Source organism: Cryptomeria japonica, chromosome 10 (genome assembly GCF_030272615.1).
Source record: "Cryptomeria japonica chromosome 10, Sugi_1.0, whole genome shotgun sequence".
NCBI classification, from domain to species: Eukaryota; Viridiplantae; Streptophyta; class Pinopsida; order Cupressales; family Cupressaceae; genus Cryptomeria; species Cryptomeria japonica.
Window position 1 is genome coordinate 252,188,745 of NC_081414.1, and position 23,147 is coordinate 252,211,891.

The 23,147-nt window shown below is 34.9% G+C and overlaps 2 long non-coding RNA genes across 2 annotated transcripts; both read right to left on the minus strand.

Annotated features, from left to right (window-relative positions):
• Positions 1–1,459: 1,459 nt before the first annotated feature.
• Positions 1,460–3,621, minus strand: LOC131059846 (uncharacterized). The gene is made up of 3 exons (XR_009110253.2): positions 3,274–3,621; positions 2,614–2,684; positions 1,460–1,548 (listed from the first exon to the last, which is right to left on the minus strand). It is a non-coding gene; the product is annotated as an uncharacterized LOC131059846 (long non-coding RNA).
• A 626-nt stretch (positions 3,622–4,247) lies between these two features.
• Positions 4,248–11,745, minus strand: LOC131059845 (uncharacterized). Its single transcript, XR_009110252.2, has 6 exons — positions 11,477–11,745; positions 11,269–11,353; positions 9,202–9,266; positions 8,874–9,084; positions 4,645–4,751; positions 4,248–4,266 (listed from the first exon to the last, which is right to left on the minus strand). It is a non-coding gene; the product is annotated as an uncharacterized LOC131059845 (long non-coding RNA).
• Between the last annotated feature and the right edge of the window lie 11,402 nt (positions 11,746–23,147).

The following is a 23,147-nucleotide window of genomic DNA, read 5'->3' on the forward strand; positions in this document are numbered from 1 at the left end:
ATTGTTTTCTTTAACAAAAACTTGTAAGAAACATTTGGTATTGTTCTGAATTATTCTTGGTTACAGAAACAGGCTGTGAAGTGTATATATAAACAGTGACATTGGTATTGATTGATTTTGACAGAGGTTTTCAGAATTACAAGTTATAAGTATCTTATTTTGCATACTTGAATAGTTTATAATCAGTATGTGATATCCTTGACTGTTCATACTTGGGATGTAAATGGTTCAGATCAGAAAACCTAATATTTGTTTTAAAATTTATATCTGATATTTAAGAATGCTGAGTTGGACCTCAGTTCGTCTAATACAGATTTTGTAAAACCTTGAGTTGGTGCTCAAAGGGTTGGGATTGGAAGAGTTGGTGCACTTTTGAAAGGGGTTTGAAAACTCCTTAAGGTTAGTGCCCTTAAAGCATTGTAATTGGAGTAAAGATTGTGAGGCCAGATTAGGACAGTAGATCCTAGCGGCATTTCTCACCGTGGTTTTCGACCATTGGGTTTCCACGTAAAATCTAGTGTGTTGTGCTCTTGATGTTGCATCTTTTTAGTTTCTGATGTTGCATCTTTCAAATCTTTCATTTTCAGAATAAAGTTTGGTAAAATCTTAAAGGAGTTAAGAAGTATTAAGTTTTATTTTGTACTACAGTAGTACTTCTGCGTTCTACAGCTCCTCCATTGTGCCATAACTGCCTATCTTAAAGGGTGAGTTAAAACGTTTAAAATATCATCTAATAATGATGGATATTGCAACTTTCTGAAGTAAGCTACTGGACCTTTCTATGTTTTTTCCAAAGATAAGGAGCTATTTTAATTCAAGTGCATCCGTTGAATGTTTAAATTACTAACAAATACCAGGTAGGGCAATTAAGGCATCTGTTTGACAAACCATTTAAGCCTTCCTTTCATGCATGGATGGATGCAACTGCCATTACTTCACCAACTGCACCTACATATTTCTGCAGCAAATTTACACCATTTAAGGTTTGCTAATGAAAAAAAACACAGTAAATAAAAACACCCAAACTCATTTTATCTTACAAATCTGACTAACTTTAAGCTACCAAATATCTGACAGCAAATTTACACCATTTAAGGTTTGCTAATGAAAAAAAACACAGTAAATAAAAACACCCAAACTCATTTTATCTTACAAATCTGACTAACTTTAAGCTACCAAATATCTGACAGCAACTTTCTATACAGATGGCAACAGAATGAGACCCAAAGCACAAGAACAGTCATTACTTTGCATTGCAGAGTAGAAGTAATGGTATCTTGTGAGGCAGTGGGGCCAATGGAATAATACTTCCAATACATCAGCAACAAAGTAAGAAGAACAGAAAATATGAGTACCTTAAAAACTGAATGATTAGCCAAAAAACTTAAGGCCCCTTGCAGTCTAGACTTCAAAAGCACAAATATGAAAATTTAAGAAAACAACTTTATACCTAAGAACATGGCAGCCACCATCATGAACAACCTAAGAAATCAAGCCCATTACTAAAACACTTCCTCCACCATACACCAGGTCAAGTTTTCTCTCAACCTGTACCCATGATACATCAATTCAATAAAACTAAAACCCAGTTCACCAATTCAACAAGTTATCCTAATTATAATGAAGTCATCTCAATGGAAAAACACCTAATTAGAATCTGAATTCCTATATATGACAAGACAACATTCACAGCTTGATAAATCAAACATGTTTCCCTACGTTCCCAAAATTTTACTGCAAGGTGCAAGCTATTCCAGTGTGCCTCACAAGCTATTCTATTTGCCTTTGGTACCAAAATTAATGCAATAAGTTTCCTTGAATATTACTATGTTGCGTTGGAAATGCTCAAATTATAGGTTTCCTTGAATACTCCTTGATTAAGTTGCTAATATTACCCTCCATTTATCACCACTGAAAATCTGTCACTTCCACATCTTGATCTATGCATACCTAGTTGAAGGCCCTAAAGAGCTATTTTTTGACTTGTCTACTTTCCCTGAAACCTAAGAAAACAACATTCAATTACCAGTTTGTTATGTGATTTGCATCAAAAGCAGAATGTCAGAAGGACTGGACTAATGACAGCTGGTTATAATGGAATTGCTTCAAGATCCTTTAGTTTTGGTGACAAGAAAGGCATGATAGGATTTTCAGCATTGGTTTTCATTGATGTCCTGTCTTTATGTACTTATCTTCTAAACTACTACAATTGATGGCATTGGAGAAGCGAAGCTGAAATAGCACATTTGTTTTTGTTCTCTAATTGTTGGAGATCTTCTCTTGGTTTATTGTAGAAAATCAATTTTGTCTTAAAACAAAATGTCAATGTAAGCGATTCTCTATTAAAGAAACCAAGGAAAACCATATCCCTGCATCACATTTCAAATAATAAAGAAATTGAATAAATACAGCAAACCTACAAGAGCTCCCAAAACAAGGAATCCACAAAAAGTTTTAAAACCCTGAACTAAAAATACTATATTCCAGAACCAACACGCAATTGGTTGATACTTTACTTACTATTGTAGATGATTTGCAGGTTCTATAAAATATTTGAAAGCCAATAAACAATACAATGCTACACCAAAAAAGTACACAGCAGGGCATACGTACAATACTAGAAGCCCAATAGGATTGCAGCTGTATGCAATGCCCTATGAGATCAGTGAACTGTTAGACCACACCTGCAAAGTAGTAGAAGTCCAGCAAACCCCCAATAAGCATTAAGTCAGCTTACAGACAGAATAAAAACATCATTACCATAGCTGTTCATGACAGATATTCACAACTTTGACCTCTTCAAAAAGCTTGGAGAAAACTTGTGAGTCTGAAATAAATATTGCAAAAAATAACTACCAGATGGATTTATATCACACATGTAATTACCTAGAAGGACAACTCGTGACTGCATCCAACCAAAGTGGGGAAAGATTGCAGAAAATATGTAAACAAATACACTGAATGGGTGGTTGCCTTCAATTGTCATGTTAAGGAGTGAGTCTAAGATATTGCAGTATTTACTTTCTAGTTTATGACAGAAGATGATGGAAGTGGATATTAAGTGCATTTTATTCAAGTTCGACATATAATGAAATTAAAGATGAACATGGTATGAGTGGTGAGAAAGGGGAGGAAGAACGGGATCAAGAAGCTGCCATTAAGATGATGAAAACTACTGAGAGTCTGAGACTAAATAATTTCAATCTAGAATAAAACTTCTTTATAAGAGCAATGATTAGCATTTCTTAGCTCTTTCTTGTTATGAAGAATTACCTGTAAGAAGATTTTGCCCTTGGTTGCTCTGCCTCTTCCTCTGCTCTGTTTCTTCCTCTACCACAAAAATGTAACACCAAAAGAAAAAAAAAGAAAAAAAATATTGAACAAATAAGATGTAAAGAAATATCAGCATGCACGCTGTACATAACCAAAACAAAACAAACACCTGAAAAGAAACTAAACAGACAGACAGAAAGAACCAAACATTTGACAGAAAGGGACGATCACAAAAAAGAATGTAACCAAACGAAAACAAAACTGGACAGAGAGAAAGAACCAAACATTTGACAGAAAGCGACAATCACAAAAAAGAATGTCTGTAACCAAATGAAACTGAATTGTCGGTTGGCGGGTCCAGAATGTCTTAATTTGAAATGCTTTCATAAACCTGGCTCCAAATAAGCACAATTTGTGAGATATCCAAAAAAAACACATTTGGAATCAGGTCCTAGGTACATCATTTGTGATTAAAAATACTAATAAATGAAATAAGAAACATCTAAATCAAATTTCAATTTTAAAATCAACTATTGCTGGCTTACACAACTTGCCATCTCCTAGGACCAGCATTAAAGACCATGGGATTTGTACTTAACTGATAAACAAAAATTCAATTGTACCATAAATTTCTTGTGATCTACAAAGATGGTCTTGTAGTTATGTTAAATAAAATACCGGCTTATCTTGAATTCCAAGTTGTGACCATGTCATCATCTCCAGTAGCTCCTCCATTGTGCCATAACCGCCTGTCTTAAAGGGCGAGCTAAAACGTTTAAAATATCATCTAATAATTATGCAAATTGCAACTTTCTGAAGTTAGCTACTGGACATTTCTATGATTTTTCCCAAAATAAGGAGAAATCTTAATTCAAGTGCATCCATTGAATGATTAAATTACCAACAAATACCAGGTAGGGCAATGAAGAGATCTGTTTGACGAGCCATTTCAGCCTTCCTTTCATGCATGGATGCAACTGCATCTACAAATATCTGCAACAAATTTACACCATTTAAAGTTTGCTAATGAAAAAAAAACAGTAAATATAAATACCCAAAATCATTTCACCTTACAAATATGACTAACTTCAAACTACCAAATATCAGACAGCAACTTTCTATACAGATGGCAACAAAATGAGACCCAAAGCACAAGAACAGTCATTACTCTGCATTGCAGAGTAGAAGTAATGGTATCTTGTGAGGCAGTGGAGCCAATGGAATAATACTTCCAATACACCAGCAACAAAAAAAAGAACAGAAAATATGAGTACCTTTAAAAATGAATGAGTAGCCAAAAAACTTAAGGCCCCTTGCAGTCTAGACTTCAAAGCACAAATATGCAAATTTAAGGAAACAACTTTATTATACCTAAGAACATGGCAGCCACCATCATGAACAACGTGAGAAATCAAGCCCATTACTCCAATTACTCCAACACTTCTTCCACCATACACCATGTCCCGCTTTCTTTCTACCTGCACCCATGCAATACATCAATTCAATAGAATTAAAACCCAGTTCACCAATTCAAAGAGTTATCCTAAATATAATGAAGTCGTCTCAATGGAAAAACAACTAATTAGAATCTGAATTTGTATGTGACAAGACAACATTCACAGCTTGATAAATCAAACATGTTTCCCTACGTTCCAAAGATTTTACTGCAAGGTGCAAGCTATTCCAGTATGCCTTACAAACTATTCTCTTTGCCTTTGGTACCAAAATTAATGCAATAAGTTTCCACTGAAAATCTGCCACTTCCACGTCTTGATCTATGCCTAATGAGTTGTTTTTTTACTTGTCTGCTTTCCCTGAAACCTTAGAAAACAACATTTAGTTGCCAGTTTGTTATGTGATTTACATCAAACCAGTTTGTTATTTGATTTACATCAAAGAAGAATGTCAGAAAGACTAATGACAGCTGGTTATAATGGCATTGCTTCAAGATCCTTTAGTTTTGGTGACAAGAAAGGCATGACAAGATTTTCAGCATTGGGTTTCATTGATGTCCTGTCTTTATGTACTTATCTACTAAACTACTGCAATTGATGGCATTGGAGAAGCAAAGCTGAAATAGCACATTTGTTTTTCTTCTCTAATTGTGGGAGATCTTCTCTTGGTTCATTGTAGAAAATGTCAATGTAAACAATTCTGTATTAAACTATGTTACCCCAAGTTTCTGGTATAGGGACGGCAAAGGGGACAGCTATATAAAATATAGGGAAAATTTTAAATATATAGGGAAATTTTAAATGTTCATATAAAAAATAGATAAAACATGTATATATACATTATATTCGTATAAAACATGGATAAAATATGTACATTATATTCGTATATAACATGGATAAAGCATGTATATGTACATTATAGAACCTCAACATACCACATCTATGTTCAAAATTCATTGTCAATACTCAATATGCATTTATAATCCAGAATTCATTGTCAATATGGCAGTCTGGTTGGAAGATATTTTGATAGTATTCCATTAGTATTATGACCTACAACTGCTTCTTTATGCACTACCACGTTTTGGGTGTTTGTGAAACTCATTACCAAGCTGTTATTTATATTTCTGAGTGCTTTTGGCTATGATTCAGACCTGTTTACCTTTCATATCAGTGAAAATTACCTCCCAAAAATTTATTATATGTCTAATCTGTAAATATAATGCAACATGCCTTCCAAAATGTGGGCAACCAATACATTTGAATATGTAATAGCTTATTTATTGAAAAAAACTGAACAAAAATAGCAACCATCAATATTTCACTCTCAAAATACAGTTAATACCCCATCCCAAAAATGTACTATTGTTGAGGTGTGGGGACCACAAAAAGAAATAAAAAAATGTTTTTTTAAAGCATTTTAGCCTTTTCTTATTTTTAAATGTGTTGGGATAAGGGGGACGGTTGACTGTCCCTGGGACAGCTAGGGGACATCAGAGGCATCCCAAATCGTCTAGGGGACGGGGGGACATCCCCTTTGAGAATCACTGCCGTCCCCAAGTTTCCAGGACGTTTCCCCCAAATTTTGCAATTTTGGGGATGGCAAGGGGACATCCCCTAGCCGTCTCCAAGTCCCCAAAACGTTCCTGGCACGGGGACGAGGGATTTTAGATCGGGGACGTGTACCCCGGTTACATAGGTATTAAAGAAACCAAGGAAAACCATATCCTTGCATCACATTTGAAATATTAAAAAAATGAATAAATGCAACAAACCTACCAGAGCTCCCAAAACAAGGAATCCAAAAAAGTTTTAAAACCCTGAACCAAATTTTCCAGAACCAACAAAGCTCAATTAGTTGATATTTATGACGGAAGATGATGGAAGTGGATATTAAGTGCATATTATTCGAGTTCGGCATATAATGAAATTAATGATGATAATGGTATGAGTGGTGAGAAAGGTGAGGAAAAAGAATTTGACATTAAGAGGATGAAAACTACTGAGACTAAATAATTTCAACCTAAAATGAAACTTCCTTATAAGAGCAATGATTAGCATTGCTTAGCTCTCTTGTTATAAAGAATTACCTAGAAGAAGATTTTGCCCTTGGTTGCTCTGCCTCTTCCTTTGTTGTATCTCTTCCTCTAGTCTACGACAAAAATGTGACACCAAAACTAAAAAAATGAAAAAAAAAAAATTGAACAAACCAGATGGAAGAAACACCAGCATGCACATTGTACACAACCAAAACAAAACAAATAATTGAAAAAAAACTAAACAGACAGAGAGAAAGAACCAAACATTTGGAGAAAGGGACAATCACAAAAAGGAATGTCTGCAACAAAATGAAACTGAATTGTCGGTTGGCGGATCCTGAATGTCTTAATTTGAAATGCTTTCATAAACCTGGCTCCAAATAAGCATAATTTGTGAGATATCAAAACAAAAAACACAAATTGGCATCCTACAAATTTGGAATCAGGTCCTAGGTACATCATTTGTGCTTAAAAATACTAAATAAATGTAATAAAAAACATCTAATTCAAATTTCAATTTTAAAGTCAACTATTGCTGGCTTACACAACTCGCCATCTCCTAGGACCAGCATTGAAGACCATGGGATTTGTACTTAACTGATAAACAAAATGTCAATTGTACCATAAATTTCATGTGATCTACAAAGATGATCTTATAGTTGTATTAAATAAAATACTGGCTTATCTTGAATTCCAAGTTGTGACCATGTAATCATCTACAGTAGCTCCATTGTGCCATAACCACCTGTCTTAAAGGGCGAGCTAAAAGGTTTAAAATATCATCTAATAATGATTCAAATTGCCACTTTCCATCTAATAGTGATCATAAGGAATTTTCCATCTCTTCTTCTCTGCACCAAATATATGAAGCTCTCACCAGGTCCTGCATTGGAATCTCACTCACTATATTCCAAAGGGGCAAAAACAGCTAATGGATGTTAAGTTGGAAATGTATTGATCACATTAAAACATTACATTATGTCCAAGATCAAACATGTCATACGCACCACTGTCACTGTAATGCAAGCAACAACAAAAGCTTCAAGGGCAATAATACTAAGAGTATGACAAAACTATTTGATAGCATCGCTTATCATCCATCCAACAAACCTAAATTCACAACTTTGAAAAATCTTTTCCTCCCAATTGTATTCACAACTTTGACCTCTTCAAAAACCTTGGAGAAAACTTGTCTGAGATAGATATTGAGGAAAAATACTACAAGATGGATTTATTTCGCACATGTAACTACCTAGAAGGACAACTTGTGACTGCATCCAACCAAAGTGGGGAAAGCTTGCTGAAAATATGTAAACAAATACACTGAATTGGTGGATGCCTCCAATTGCCATGTTAAGGAGTGAGTCTGAGATATTGCAGTATTTGGTTTAAAGTTTATGACATAAGATGATGGAAGTGGTTATTAGTGCATATTATTCGAGTTATAATGAAATTATGGATGAAAATGATATGAGCGGTGAGAAAGGTGAGGAAGAACAAGATCAGGAAGTTGATATTAAGAGGATGAAAACTACTGAGACTAAATAATTTCAATCTAAAATGAAACTTCTTTATAAGCAATGATTAGCTCTTTCATGTTATGAAGAATTAACTGGAAAAAGATTTTGACCTTGGTTGCTCTGCCTCTTCCTCTAATCTGTCTCTTCCTTACTCTACCAGAAAAATGTAACACACCAAAACAAAAAAATTTGAACAAATAAGATAGAAAGAAACACCAGCATGCACGCTGTACACAAGCAAAACTAAATAAACACTTGTAAAAATACTAAACAGAGAGAAAGAACCAAACATTTGATAGAAAAGGACAATCACAAAAAGAAAGAACGTCTGTAACCATATGAAACAGAATTGTCGGTTGGAAGTTCCTGAATGTCTTAATTTTATACATTTTCATAAATCTGGCTCCAAATAAGCATAATTTGTGAGATATCCGAAAAAAAAACACATAAAAATCTTGACATCCTACAAATTTGGAATCAGGTACTAGGTACATCATTTGTACTTAAAATACTAAATAAATGTAATAAAAAACATCTGCATCAAATTTCAATTGTAAAGTCTATACTATTGCTGACTTACAACTCACCATCTCCTAGGACCAGCAATGAAGACCATTGGATTTGTACTTATCATCGGATAGTCTTGAAGCTCTCCATCCGACTAATTTTGAGCATCCCTTCCTAATACCCCACTATTTGCTTTTTCTGTTGTGGTTTCTTGTTTGCTACAATGACTGTCATCCAGCTTCAAATAACATTTATGTTCTGACTGCTCTATTTTATGGACTTCTTGCACTGCTGAAAACAGGAAAACTTGTGTATATTATATAAGTTGCGCTTTCAAAGACCTATGAAAAGAATGGAATGAGAAAACAAAGGGCAAAATTATTAGTTTGATTCAACACGAGAGCACACCTGCTATGGTAGCTACACCAACTTTTCCATCACTTTTCATCCATTCATCTGCGAGCTCTCTCCACCTATTGCAATGCACCATGCAAAAACTAATAAGCCCATAGTAAACATCTTAAATTAAGTATAACAATGTGCTTGGAAGATGCCATTAATGTTGGTTCATACAATAATGTTGAATAAGAGAACTTGCTATGACTAGAAATAACTTTGAAATTCAAAAAAGGTGTAATTCATCTCTAAATTCTCCATTATTCTCCAGCGCAACATATAAAAGCTCAATAAGTGTATAGTACAAGCAACTCCATAAAGTTGTTATGAATATCAAATATGCTTCCATCTGTTTTAGGGTCAGTTCCAACAGCCGTAGTGAATAAGAGAACTTGCAATCATCTGATATAAAGAAAAAGCTAAAATTAATCAATAGATTAAACGTCAATTCTTCAAGTCTGGCAAGATGAATTCATCCATTAATTAAACATTTAACTAGAAAGACTTTGAATTCTCGCAAGAGCCAAAAGAAGTCACAAAATTTTCCCTAGACATCTCTTGGAATTGTTTTCAACTTGTGCTTCCACAAAAATTTGATATTTCTACCAATGCTAGTTGCTTGAATATTATTGAATATTCAGACGAGGTCAGAGAAATATTTGAAATAAATCCTTCTAAGCAGTCTTCATTCTAGATAAGGTAAAATTAAACTAGACATTAATGTCCACAGTGTAGAACATCATATACATTACCACCAAGGCAGAAGAAGAACAAGTAGTGGTGAAATTTTCTTAGGAAAGAAAACAAGAAGCTATGACTGTAACATCTACAAACCTACCAGCTAATTTAACACTAAGCTACGAGTGTCCACTAGTAGCACTAAATAAGACATTAAAGGAAAACCCACTTGTCCTAAACCATGTACCTTTAGAATTTCAACAAACAATGGCGTCAACTCCAATCTACTCAATGACTCACCCAGCTGGCTATCCGACTGCAAGACAAACTATGGTTCTGCAAACCCTCAAAAGTCCCACCTGCTGCAAACCCTCGCTCACCAGCTCTCCCAAATTAAAATCTCTCCTACCAACTTCAATTGATTTAAGAATTCCTACCAGTTACTGAATGCAACAAGGAATAAACCAACAGAGGAGGCCGTGGCCTTGGCACTCTCCATTGGTTGCAACTCACTCTTAGTTTCATTGAGGAAATTATCTTCTAGTCACAGATGCAAAGGGAGGACGATTTGTTAAATATTACGTGTAGAGAACCATGTCTAAGCCGATCCTCCTCTAAAAACAGAGAATGGGTGCTACCTGAAAATGGAAGCCCCTCTAAAAATCAGCTTCACAATTGAAGGAAAGGAAGATTGGCTCTCATTGCGCAAGTTACTGGCCTTGATGTGTCATTGCATGGGAGCCTTTCCTGGACCAAAAAACCCTCTGGCTTTTTGATGTAGGTCCTCTAATTTTTTTTCTCAAGGTAGCCCTTAGTACCTACAAAAGGCGTGACACTTCATGTAGCCCTATTTAGTAGTGCTCAATTCAACAGAAAAATTGCACGACAGACTATTCAAAACCTACATCATGAGGGATGGAAGAGGAAGAATGCACGACATGTAGTTGAAATTGGTTTAATAGACCTGATTAATTCTCATTCATGAACAACATAACGAAGTTAATAAAAGAAAGTAACTACATATATTATGAGAAACATTGAATTCTATCATGTTTAAAATTGCACCCTATTTACAATAACAAGAAAATTACAGTAAGCAAAAAATTTATATGCCCTCTAAAAGGGCATCGAGGAAAGAACCTACGGGAATCTAGAATGAAAAGTCCCACCAAGTTATAATCTGATGATTACATTAACAAAAACTGCACGTCTACACAATCTGCATAATTTCCATAATTTATTTGGAAAAAGCTTTGAAACTAGACATCCCCATACAAATTTTATGAACACTAAACAATGGATTTTAAAGGCACGAGCAGGTACCTTTTTCTCCAATGGAAACAAATTTGAAACAAATTTTATGAACACTAAACAATGGATTTTAAAGGCACGAGCAGGTACCTTTCTCTCCAATGTAACCTCCCTGTCTTTCACCCTTTTTGGCGGATTCAATGTTTCGGGAACTGAAGCCCTCCTCGTCACGTCTCTGCTCGTGATCACAAATTCCAGTGATTGGTTCAAAAAATATGAGTCTGAGATAGACATTCCAGTATTTGGTATTAAATTTTATGACAGAAGATGATGGAAGTGGGTATTAAGTTCTACATACCTGAAAGAAGAATTTGCCCTGGGTTGCTCGGCCTCTTCCTCTGCTCTGCCACAAAAACGTAAGACCAAAACAAAAGAAAATTTGCTAAAAAAAATTGAACCAAAATATGATGGACAAAAAACCAGCGTGCACGCTATACCTACACAACCAAACAAAAGAAAGAAAGAGCAGACAGGAAGTAAGAAAAAACAAGAAAGAACAAAAGAGTAAGGAGAAAAAAAAGAAAGAACAGGATAGAAAGGAAGGAAGGACAGAACAGAACGAAAAGAAAGGAAGGACAGACCAGAATGAAAAGAAAGAAGGCTAATGAATTGTTTTTTAATGTTTGTAACCGAATTGCTTTTTCCCGCTCTCTTGCCCGTTATCGTTCTCAACGGCTATCTTAAAATCATTCATTAATTTAAATAAATAAATAAAATATTAGATTTTTTTAAATTGATTTAGGAACAAGTGATAGGTATCTAATTTAAACAAATTGATAGGTACATGGAGATGATGGAGGAAAAAAAAGTAAATTTGGTCGAGGGAGGTTCATTAGGGATTATCTTATAAATGATTAAAAAATGAGATTGAATGCATATGATCCAAAACAAAATCATGAAAGTTTAGGCATTGTTAATTTGGGGAGTAACATTAGCTTTTTTATCATTTTGACCAAAATTAGAGTGGTCCCCTTGAATCTCTATACATCAAACTTCATAGTTGCCTATTTTTTATCGTTCTTGTATCTTTCTTGGGATATTTCTTTATCTATTTCTCATTGTAATGGTTAAGGCCATCTACGAATTGACCATAATTAAAGGCAACTACTCAAGGTTGTGACCCTTTTTATAAGTAGTCAAGCATTCCTTATATTGGCTAGTATGGCTCAAGCATCTACAATCCCCTTTCAAGAGCTTGGATATGTTTACCCAACTCAACTAATGATATATAAATATCATCAATATGTTTTCAAAATGAGAACTTAGTCCTTGAGTGTCACCTAGGTTTCATTTCCTTAGCAATGAGCTCCCAGCCCTTGGATAGCTTGGGCATGAAGAGTCCCACAAAGTTTAGTTATCCAAGGGAAATCAATTTCATCCAGTAAGGCATGGTTGGTCACTTGTTTGATTTGGCCTCCATAGGCATTTCCCTTTTGTTTTATTTTAGTTCCCCTTCATTACGTGGTGTGTATATTCACATATTAATACCCCAAACTATGTGGAAGCACCTCCCCATCCCATATTCCCTCTCTAAACATGGTTTTGGAATAACCAAAGTTTCATACCATAGTAAACTAGTGGACAAAAGTGACATATATATAAACAGACACGATGTAATCCCAAAAGCTTGCATTCTAATATATAATATTGAACATATAATCTACCAATGAAGAAAAAAAGCTTCATTTGAAGAAGTAATAATTATATGATATTGCCTTTCAAGTTTGAATCTAATCTAAATGGATAATGTTTGGGAATAGCCATCTATCAAAAAATATTCCCCTTTGATTCACTAAAAATATAATATATTGTCAATGGGCCCTTGGTCTACTAGTGAAGTTGAATGGCTCCAAATGAGCCCACCAGGGATCAAGTCTTGTTGAGTGCAAGGCTCCGACATCATAAGGGATGAGGTTGGGATCGTGCCCGGGGCGAATTTAGCGGAATGGATACCCCTCAGTCCTTGGCTCTTAGTCGAAGAGATTCAGCCTATTGGCTCGTGCCCCCATATCGAGTGGCAAAAAATACTTTGTGAAGGCCCTTGTTGGGATGGCAGCTTGTGGGCTTCATGCCCTTGCTGGGCTGTCGTGCTCGCAGATCTGGACCTCCATCAAAAAATATATATAATATATTTTTTTGTAAATACTTCCTTCAAGTAACCCATGTGAATATAATGAATTCTTCAAGCCCTTTCCAACAAATTCCTTTTTAAATTATATTATACTAGATAGTGTATGAACATTACGTAGAAGTTCTTAAATGATCTTTCTATTCTTATCATTCATGTGTGTAGCTACTCAAACAAACATATTTACAAATACCTACCCACATACCTAATCACATTTTTTTAACGTTTATATCTAACTTATTGATAAATGTGGTGTCTCACAAGAGGATACATGTCACATACAACTATTTGAAGAGCATATGATTATACTAAGAGAGGGGTCGAATCAATATAATACAATATTTTACATTTTCAAAACTTAAACAACTACATCAATAGCAACCACACAAGATTTAGCAATTATGCAACACAAGGAGAACACATGATTTGTGTGGAAACCCTTACAAAGGAAAAATATGACAAAATCATTCTTATATATAAATCTCTCTTACAATCTTCATAAGCACCAACCTACAGGAGACACCAACCCCCTCTTATATTATTTATAGGAACCAACCCACTTGAGACATCAATCCCCATCACTAAGCACCAACTTAGCAAGAAACACTAATCTCTTCTTTGGGAAAGCGCCAACTTCCAAATGTGTAAGTTCCACCTTCAAAATGTTGCTATGATGTACATTTGATTTGCCTTCACAAACTCTTCTTGCTCTTTAAATTTTGCTCACAAATTTTCTACAATTTATGCTCATAAGTCTCCTTCAAATCTGCTCTAATATGGTTGATAAGTCTATTAAAAAATGCTTCATAATTCTGTCTTAAATCTACCTCGCATCTACTCATAATTTTCTTGTAAATATGCTCTTAAACTCTTCACAAAACTTGCCTTCAATTACTTTCAGAACCTACTATAGCTTTGTCTTTAAGATCTACTTCAATATGATTAAAGGTTTGTTATAATATTCTCCAAATATCTTCTCTAATATGTTTCAAGGATCTACTCATAAACCCCCTTTAGATCTACTCATAAACCTCTTTTGTATCTGCTCTTGAAGCCATAAACCCCCTTTAGATCTACTCATAAACCCCCTTTAGATCTACTCATAAACCTCTTTTGTATCTACTCTTGAAGCCTTGTATAAATAGGAAAGATATTTGTTAGTTGTTTGACAAATAAACCTCAAACCTTCTTTTTATACCTTGCAAAATATCCCTTCAATCAAGAAATGCAACTTTCCAACTAGGTCGGCCTAAACAATATTTTTTTTTATTATTATTTAATCTTCTTGCCCAAGATGGGTGCTCACCCCAAGGAAATCACTCTAAAAAAATAATATTTGTTTTCCTTAAAGAAATCCATAAGGAAGGGTGCCAAAATAAGTGAGTTTGACCCCTTTAATCAAACATTTTTTTATATTTAAATCTCCATGAATTGGGGCAACACCTCGAGGGGGTCATCTAATTGTTCTTATAAATATTTTACACATTTGAACTAAATATGCATTTTAATTATCCTCTCATTGCATGATGATGTCTTTATCGTAGTGCCATAAACTTAAAAAAAGCTAACCTCCATAAATTTTGTCATGACTTACTCTTTGACATCAATGACAATATTGTCCATATGTCTTTGACATTAGTGATGATTAATCTTCTTACCTTTGATATCAACAATAATATGTCCAAAACTATTTATTTTAAACTATCTAAAAATGATACCTATTTAGTTCAAAAGTTCTAATAAATCCACTTGACCCTAAGGGGACCAAAAGATAGTCCAGAGCCTATGATTGTGAAGTCACCTAATAGCCTCTACCACACAAATTGGCACACTATACATCCTATTACTAATCATCTCATTTTCATTCACATGGAATCCTACTACCCCATGAGTTGCGTCATGAATGATGAACATATTGTTGGCATATTAATCATTTTTGTACCATCTTATGCTTGTATTATAGTATACACACAATCGTGGTTTTTTCAACTGCATCAAACTAATGTCTCAATAACTATTCGGTAATATATATGGCACATTTATTTTCATATCCATTGACCTCACTTTGCTCAAAATTATTAGTTCCAACAATCCCCATCAACTAATACAATCATCTATGACTAGTGTGTATGGCATATCTACCTTAGTTCACAACAACATTGACCTCACTTTGCTCAATGTCATTGGTGTTAGAAAGCTCCATCAACTTGTATAATCATAAATAATTAATTGATGGTCAATACGCTCTCCTCCCTTTATCAAGAGAAGGCAAGAAGCCTTTGCTATAAAAAGCAAATCCAAACAATGTAGTCTACTCCTCATCAAATATAAAAAATAAAACTAAAAATTAAATAAATATACCAACTACAACAACACATCAAAATTGCAACTCCAAGTCACTAAACCTTCAAAGTAAAAACTATCTACCCCTATAAAAAACTATTTAAAGAATTCACTTAAACTCTGAGAAAATAACTAGTTGGAGAAGACAAATATTCTCTAGCTTCTTGATGGGTTCTCGAAACTCTATTTTGAACTTATTAAACTCTAATACCAAAAGGCATCCTATTACGATGTTTATCACTCCAAAGATACCCAAGTTGTTTACTTTAAACTTAAATCCATGATTTCAAAAACCTCACTATGAAAAAAATCTTTTTGGGTTTTCATCTTAGGGTGTATATGTAGGTAAATGTACATTTAAATCCTATTTTACTACTTCACTTAACACATTCTTTTTCAAGGCATGTTAATGGGCTTGACCGGGTTATTCCAAATATTAATAGATCATTGGAGGCCACTTGGAAAAAACCAAGCGAAGGTTGGTGTAAAATCAATTTTGATGGTGTCTCTAAGGGCAATCTTGGTCCTTTCGGTATTGGTTTTGTGGCACGGGATTGGATAGGTAAGTGCAAAAAAATTAGAGGAAGGAACAAATAATGTGGCAGAGGCAATAGCATCCCTTTAGGTGGTTAAATTTGGCATACATTTGAGAATGTCAAAAATTCATTTGGAGGGTGATTCGTTAATCATCATCAATGCAATTATTTCAAGGGAAGTGCAAGCTTGACACCTACAAAAGTACATCCTTGCAATTTGTAATGAATTGGCAACTTTGCAAAGTTACCAAATTAGTCATGTTTAGCGTATGGGAAATCAAGTAGTGGATGTTATATAATTTAATGATGTTGGGGAGATGGGAGTTGAGGACTATCGTACCCTCACCTTGGATGACTGACATCGGTGGCACGCAGGCGAATGAATGAAGCATTAATGAGATGGCAGGGGAAGATTTTTGGTGGGATAGGGGTTTTGAGAGGACTATCGTACTCTTCAAATTTGGGGATGATGAATTCATGCATGTGATGGAGGTGTTGTTGGGAGATATCTTTCTCTAGGCAAAGCATCGTGACAAATCAAACATGGATATTGTGACTATGGTTGTTGCGTGGGGGTTGGACCTAGGCGAGGGGACAAACACCATCAAATGGGTAATGAGAGAGATTTTGGAAGATGAATGGATGATTGGGTTGGACTCTGTCCTGGAGTGGGTTGTCCTAAGGGTAGGGTTTGATGTGAGTGAGGGAGTTGAGGACCCAAATATTGTGGAGGTGTATGAATTGGTCCCTTTTATTTGTTGGCCTAATGAGTGCAATAGGGATGAGCAATGTGTGGAGGCACTCATTGGGTGGGAGTCACTGAAGGCCGACATCAAGTAGAGAGAGGCCATGGCAGGTGGTGTGTTGGTGGTATTTGACAAGATAGGTAAAGGTAAAGGGAAACAGGGCCTGAAGTGTCGAAATATGGTGAAGCCAAAGAGGTGGACCACTTATGTGGTGGTTGTAGGCATGGAGTAATTCAATGCCTTTTTTGTTTTTGTTTTCTACTCTTTTTTAATGTTGACACTACTGCAATGTGTGTACCAGGGGCTTGATGGGTGGATTTTTGAGTCTAATGTAACGAGGGTTTTATTTTTTTTGTTCCCTGAGGTGGTAGGGTGGTGGTGTTGGGTAGTTACTAGGGTTTATATGGGTGGTCAGAACTATGTAGTGGCTAATTGTCTATAATGCTTTATGCATGGCACTATACAGGTGGTCAAGGGTTTTATGGTAGCTGCAGGTTGCAGAGGGGGGGGGTGTACTGGGTTTTTGAATTTAATGACCAATAAATTTTGGTTGATGGTTTAAACTTTGTAATCTCAATATTTCAATATTAATAAAATTCACTATTATTACCAATTAAAAAAATGCATTATTTCTCAAAGCAATAGATGATCTTGGATTCTTGTTTGTCATAATGTAACAAAAAAAGGAGCTTTGAACTTGAGACCTCTATAAGCCTAGTGTAATGCCCAGCCAGGGAACCTCAGAGGAATAGCAACTAATAAACTAAAACACGTAGCAAATATATTTTTTTATTAGGAATCATAACACGTTAACCATCTTTTAACTCATTACAACACTAAGTAAATTTTTTACATAACATAGGTGAATGACAACAATGTCTAGTGGAAGACTTAATCACAACTCATAACAAACCTTTAAGGGTTCCATAATGTCACTACTAAGCAACACTTACTAACATGCAGCGACTCACGAACAAGAACTCCAAAAACCTCAATGGATGGTAAACACTACCACCCAACCATGTGGAGCCCATGTCGAACACCCAACAAGATTGAGAGGGGGGGTTAATCAATCTGGAACTTCAAAAACAACTATTAATCAATTATTCAATATCAACACTTTAACCATCAACGCATCAAACAAAAACACATGAACATAAGATTTACATGGAAAACCCAAAAAGAGAAAAACTACAGTGAGAATCTAATTTAAAATATGAATAACAATGTTTACAATATTTTAGGCTTGTAGCTAAGGAGCACCAACACCTAAAGGATTTGCAAAGCTAAGGTGCACTACCTTGGGCAAGCTACAAAAGGACTTGTGTAGTTGAAGAACACTTCTTTGGGACAAGATACAAATTATTACCGAAGGACTCACTGTCAATTAGAAATCAATGAAATAGCTAAACAGAAAATGAGAAGGATTCTCATGATTATGAAATTATCCTTGAAAAATAATCAAGCGACCAGTAACATGGCAAACAACTTTGATAATCTCTACCGTCACAACACTATGTCTAGCATAATATATCAGCTTCAAAGCTCTTCCTAAACTGACTTTCGCATCACCACAAACTCAAATCATTCGCATATAATTCTCGCATAATTCACTTCTTATCCATACTCAATTCATCCTTCCGCACATCTTATATATGAGATACAACATTGAAATCCTAATCAAGGGTTAGCCAAAATAGAAAAAACAATATTACAAAAAATAAGCCACCAAGACCAAAAATACTTAGATTGGTCCACTCCGGGAGAAAGAGGGAACCAAAAAATATCATAATACATCGTCCCATGAACAATCTGATAATCTGCACATGCTAGCACGTATTCCAAAAGATGTTACAAAAGAAAACATGTAGATATAATCAACTAGTCGGCCATATAATCACTTCCAATGAAAAATACTCCATGCGGATCTCCACAAACCAAAGTGAGAACCAAATAATCATCTCAACACATCTTCCAACACATATCTGAATCAAAATAACATGATCCACTAAACCGCAATGCAATTAACAACATATCCAAAGGGCACCAAAAGCATTATGAACTGCCCTAGATATAGGATGATGCAACCAACACCAAAAGAGTATCTAGACCAAACTCTATCCATATAAGAAAGGTCTAACAAATCATATCCAAACCAATATCCATCTAGAAAACTAGGTTTGACATCAATGACAACCATACAACATCATGCTTCTAACAATCTCCCCCTTTGTCACTGGTGGCAACACCAATAAACCAACAATCATCAACACCAATGAAAAAAATGATAAACTCACAACAACTCTCTCCCCCTTTAACAACAACGACAAAGGGTGCATAAAGATAAATAGAAACATACTGACTACTCACACCACTACTCCCCCTAAGAGTAGCAACAACATCAATCTAGGAACAAAGATAAGCACTAAGTCTCCCCTTGGAAATATGCACCAACAAAACTGCATCTAGTTGGAAGGGAGGGGAAATAACCCCTAACTTCTGTTTGAGATACTCAAAAGTTTCATTTGTCAATGCCTTCGTAAACATATTTGCTATCTGCTCTAATGTAGAAATGTATTTCGGTTTGACTTCTTTTTCAGCAACCTTCTCTCTCAAGAAATGATAACGGATTGAAATGCATTTAGTCCTCGAATGCATAGCTAGATTCTTTGAAATGTTTATAGCACTAGTATTGTCACACATAATAAGAAGAGCTTCGTTATATATAACTCTGATATCCTTAAGATTCTACTTCATCCATAAAAATTGAGTACAACAAGATGTTGCGGCAATATATTCAACTTCAATAATAGATAATGATACAGAATCTTGTTTCTTACTCATCCATGAAACCAATCTATCTCCCAAAAAGAATGCTCCACCACTTGTACTCTTCTTGTCATCAATACTTCTGATCCAATCAACATTTGTATATGCCTTCAACATGAAATGTCCATCTCTTGTACCATAGACCAAACTCCCAAGTCCCTTTCAAGTATTTGAAGATCCTTTTCACTGCTTGATCATGAGTTTGCTTCAGACTATCTTGATATCTTGCAACCAAACATACAACCTGCATAATGTCTGGTCTAGAAGCAGTAAGGTACAGTAGTCCTCAAAACATAGATTTGTACTTCTTTTGATCAATATCTGAAGATGTCTTATATTTACCTAACTTGCATCCAACAACTAAAGGGGTAGTAATAGGTTTACAATTCTCCATATCAAAATTCTTCAACATCTCTTTAACATACTTAGCTTGAGAAATAAAAATTCCTTCAACCTTAAAATAAAGATTGTTGTTAGCAGTACCTTTCCTGAAATTCTGTTGTAACAAATATTTGTCCAGTCTTGCATACCATGCTCCAGGTGCTTGTTTAAGTCCATATAATGCCTTCATCTACAAACCATGTATGGATTATTTGATAGTCTAAATCCATCTGGTTGTTCAATGTACACATCTCCTTCCAACTCTCCATTAATAAATGTTGACTTAACATTCATTTGATATACTCTAAAGTTATTGTAGGCAGAAAATGTAAGAAACATTTTGATTGCTTCCATCCCAGCAACAGGGGCAAAAGTGTCTTCAAAATCAATACCTTCTGTTAGGGTTTCAAGCAGATCTGAAGCAAATATGAACTAACAATTATATGCAGATTTAAATACAAAAGATAAAGAAATAAAACAAGACACAGATAACACAGAGATTTAACGTGGCTCACCCAGAATGGGTTATGTCCACCATACACAGCCGTCCAATCTTTCTTATTATCCAGCAAAAATAGTACATCAACCTTACAATGCCTTAAGCATTCCAGCCGCTTATAACATGCATTTTTAGGGCAACAAACAAAGTCAGCCTTTTTAGGGTTTTATTACAATGCCGGTTTTCATCAACAAAAAAATGGCAAAAAAAATTTCTGAGTGTACAGTACTTTGCTGATCAGTCGCCACATATCAACACCTTCTATCTGAGAGTAGCCTTTACATACCAATCTTGCCTTATTTCTTGTGACTTGTCCTTGCTCATTCATTTTGTTCTGAAACACCCACTTTGTTCCTACAACATTCTTGTCCACCAATGTAGGTACCAGTTCCCAAATCTAATTCTTATGTATCTAATTCAATTCTTCTTCCATGGCTTTAACCCAACTTTATTATTTTTTATCTTATTCATATGATTTAGGTTTTATAAGTGAAAGAAAACAACAATTAGTTTGCTCATTTACCTATGTAACACTTCTTCTTGTCTGATCTCCTTTATTCTTATATCTAATTATCATGTCCCCTCAAGCATTTAATGCTCCTTATCTCTCCTCTCAAGCCTCTTCATGGTGACACTTGTCAACATGGGATTGGTTTGAAAGTCTTACATGGATTGAATATCTTTCAATCCTAACCCTTGTTAAGATTGCTCAATCTTAACCCTTCATTTCCCCATTTCTTCTATAAATAGAACCCTTCTCCTCAAGCAAAGAAGGAAGCATTAGAGTATTGTTGTTATACTGGTATTAGCATAGAGTTTTTTCACTGCATCAATATCTACACTTGCATAGCATTTGCTTATCATATTCAACCATCTTGAATCTCCATATGGCATCCATGGCTAGTGCTAAAAGCTGAGAGCTACACTCATGTGGAACTTGGAGAGGAGAGGAACAAGGGAGGAGAAACTATGAGCATCTTGATTAGCATTTGGAGGAGTATAGTTTATCTATTCCATGTTTATATGCTTTCTATTTCATGCTTGATATCTCTCTTGATATGCCTGTTTAGGATAATCTTTTGTTGCTAACACTAATGTTTGTTTCTTGTGCTCTTGTGTGTGTTGCCATCAAACAAATTTTCTAATCCTTTTTGTAGAGCATCGTATATATATATAATGATGTATAATAAGAATGAGTGTATATCTATTCAACAAAAATTTACATTCATATATCTAGATCTGTTTGTCCTAATTAGCATGATATTATTTTCTTATTTATCCAATATTATAACTAGATGCAAATAATGAGTAAATTTAAGTCTAAACTTAAGAAGTATATTTTTTGTTTAATCTATATTCTAAAATAAAATCTCTTTTCTATTAACAGTTATACAACTAATATAATACACTTCAGAAAATGATTAGATTAAATAAATGGAGTACAAGTAGCTTTACTCTACATTGCATACTGGATTTCTATACTAAACAAGTTACACATAAAACTAAATAAGAGATAAAGTTGCATTTGATTTTAATGTTTATCTACCCTTTGTATCTTTACATGCATTTCTTTTCAATAGACATTAAAGGAGAAAATAAGATTACATTTCCTACTCTACTTCAAGGTAATAATTAACAATATAGGAATAATACTCAAATGCTTCTTTGATTTCTTTGAAATGAATATACAACAAAGTAAATATACATTCTTTTCTTTTTTGAATCCTTTACACAATAATAACAAAGGTACAATCTCAAGCCTCTTCATTTCTACAAAAATGAGGGCTTGTTAAAATACATTATTTTTTTTTAATTCCCAATGAATCAAATAGGAGACTTGCACATGAACTTGGCTTTTCTCCATCCTTTATCCCAAAGAAAAAACTTGCAAATAAAACTTATAGGTTGTGACCATGGAGGCTTACCTCCCAACCTAGACTTACATGAAGCTACCCTCGAGCCAGGAGAACCAAGGCTAAACGGGCTACAAACAAACTTAACCATGAAAGAAAGAAGAACTCAGCAACACAAGAACTCCCTACCAAAGGATTTACAATGTCACCGAGTGACTAATTTTGTGGGGTGACGGTGGACCAAGTACCTAGAGAAGATCTGCATGAAGGAGAAACCAATGCCTTTACAAGGCTACCAAATTATATCCATCACAAGTCACATACTTGACCCAAAACACCCTTATGTCCCCCATGGCATACAAGCCCATATCTCCCCTTATGACCCCCTTTGCATAAGCATAAAAATAATGCAGCAAGGGTCCCATAACCCTTGTGTATCTCTCTCTTCTAAGAAGAAAGTCTCTACACTCTTAGGTTATCAAGAAACCCTTCACCCCAAGGCTACTCTACCCTCCCAAGGGTGAGTATGGCCTTGAAACACCCAAAATGCATATAACTATACAACACATAAAAATAAACACAATGAAAGAATTCCAACATTGAACTTCACAAACCACATAAACAACAAAGCAATATGCACAAACAATCTTTCCT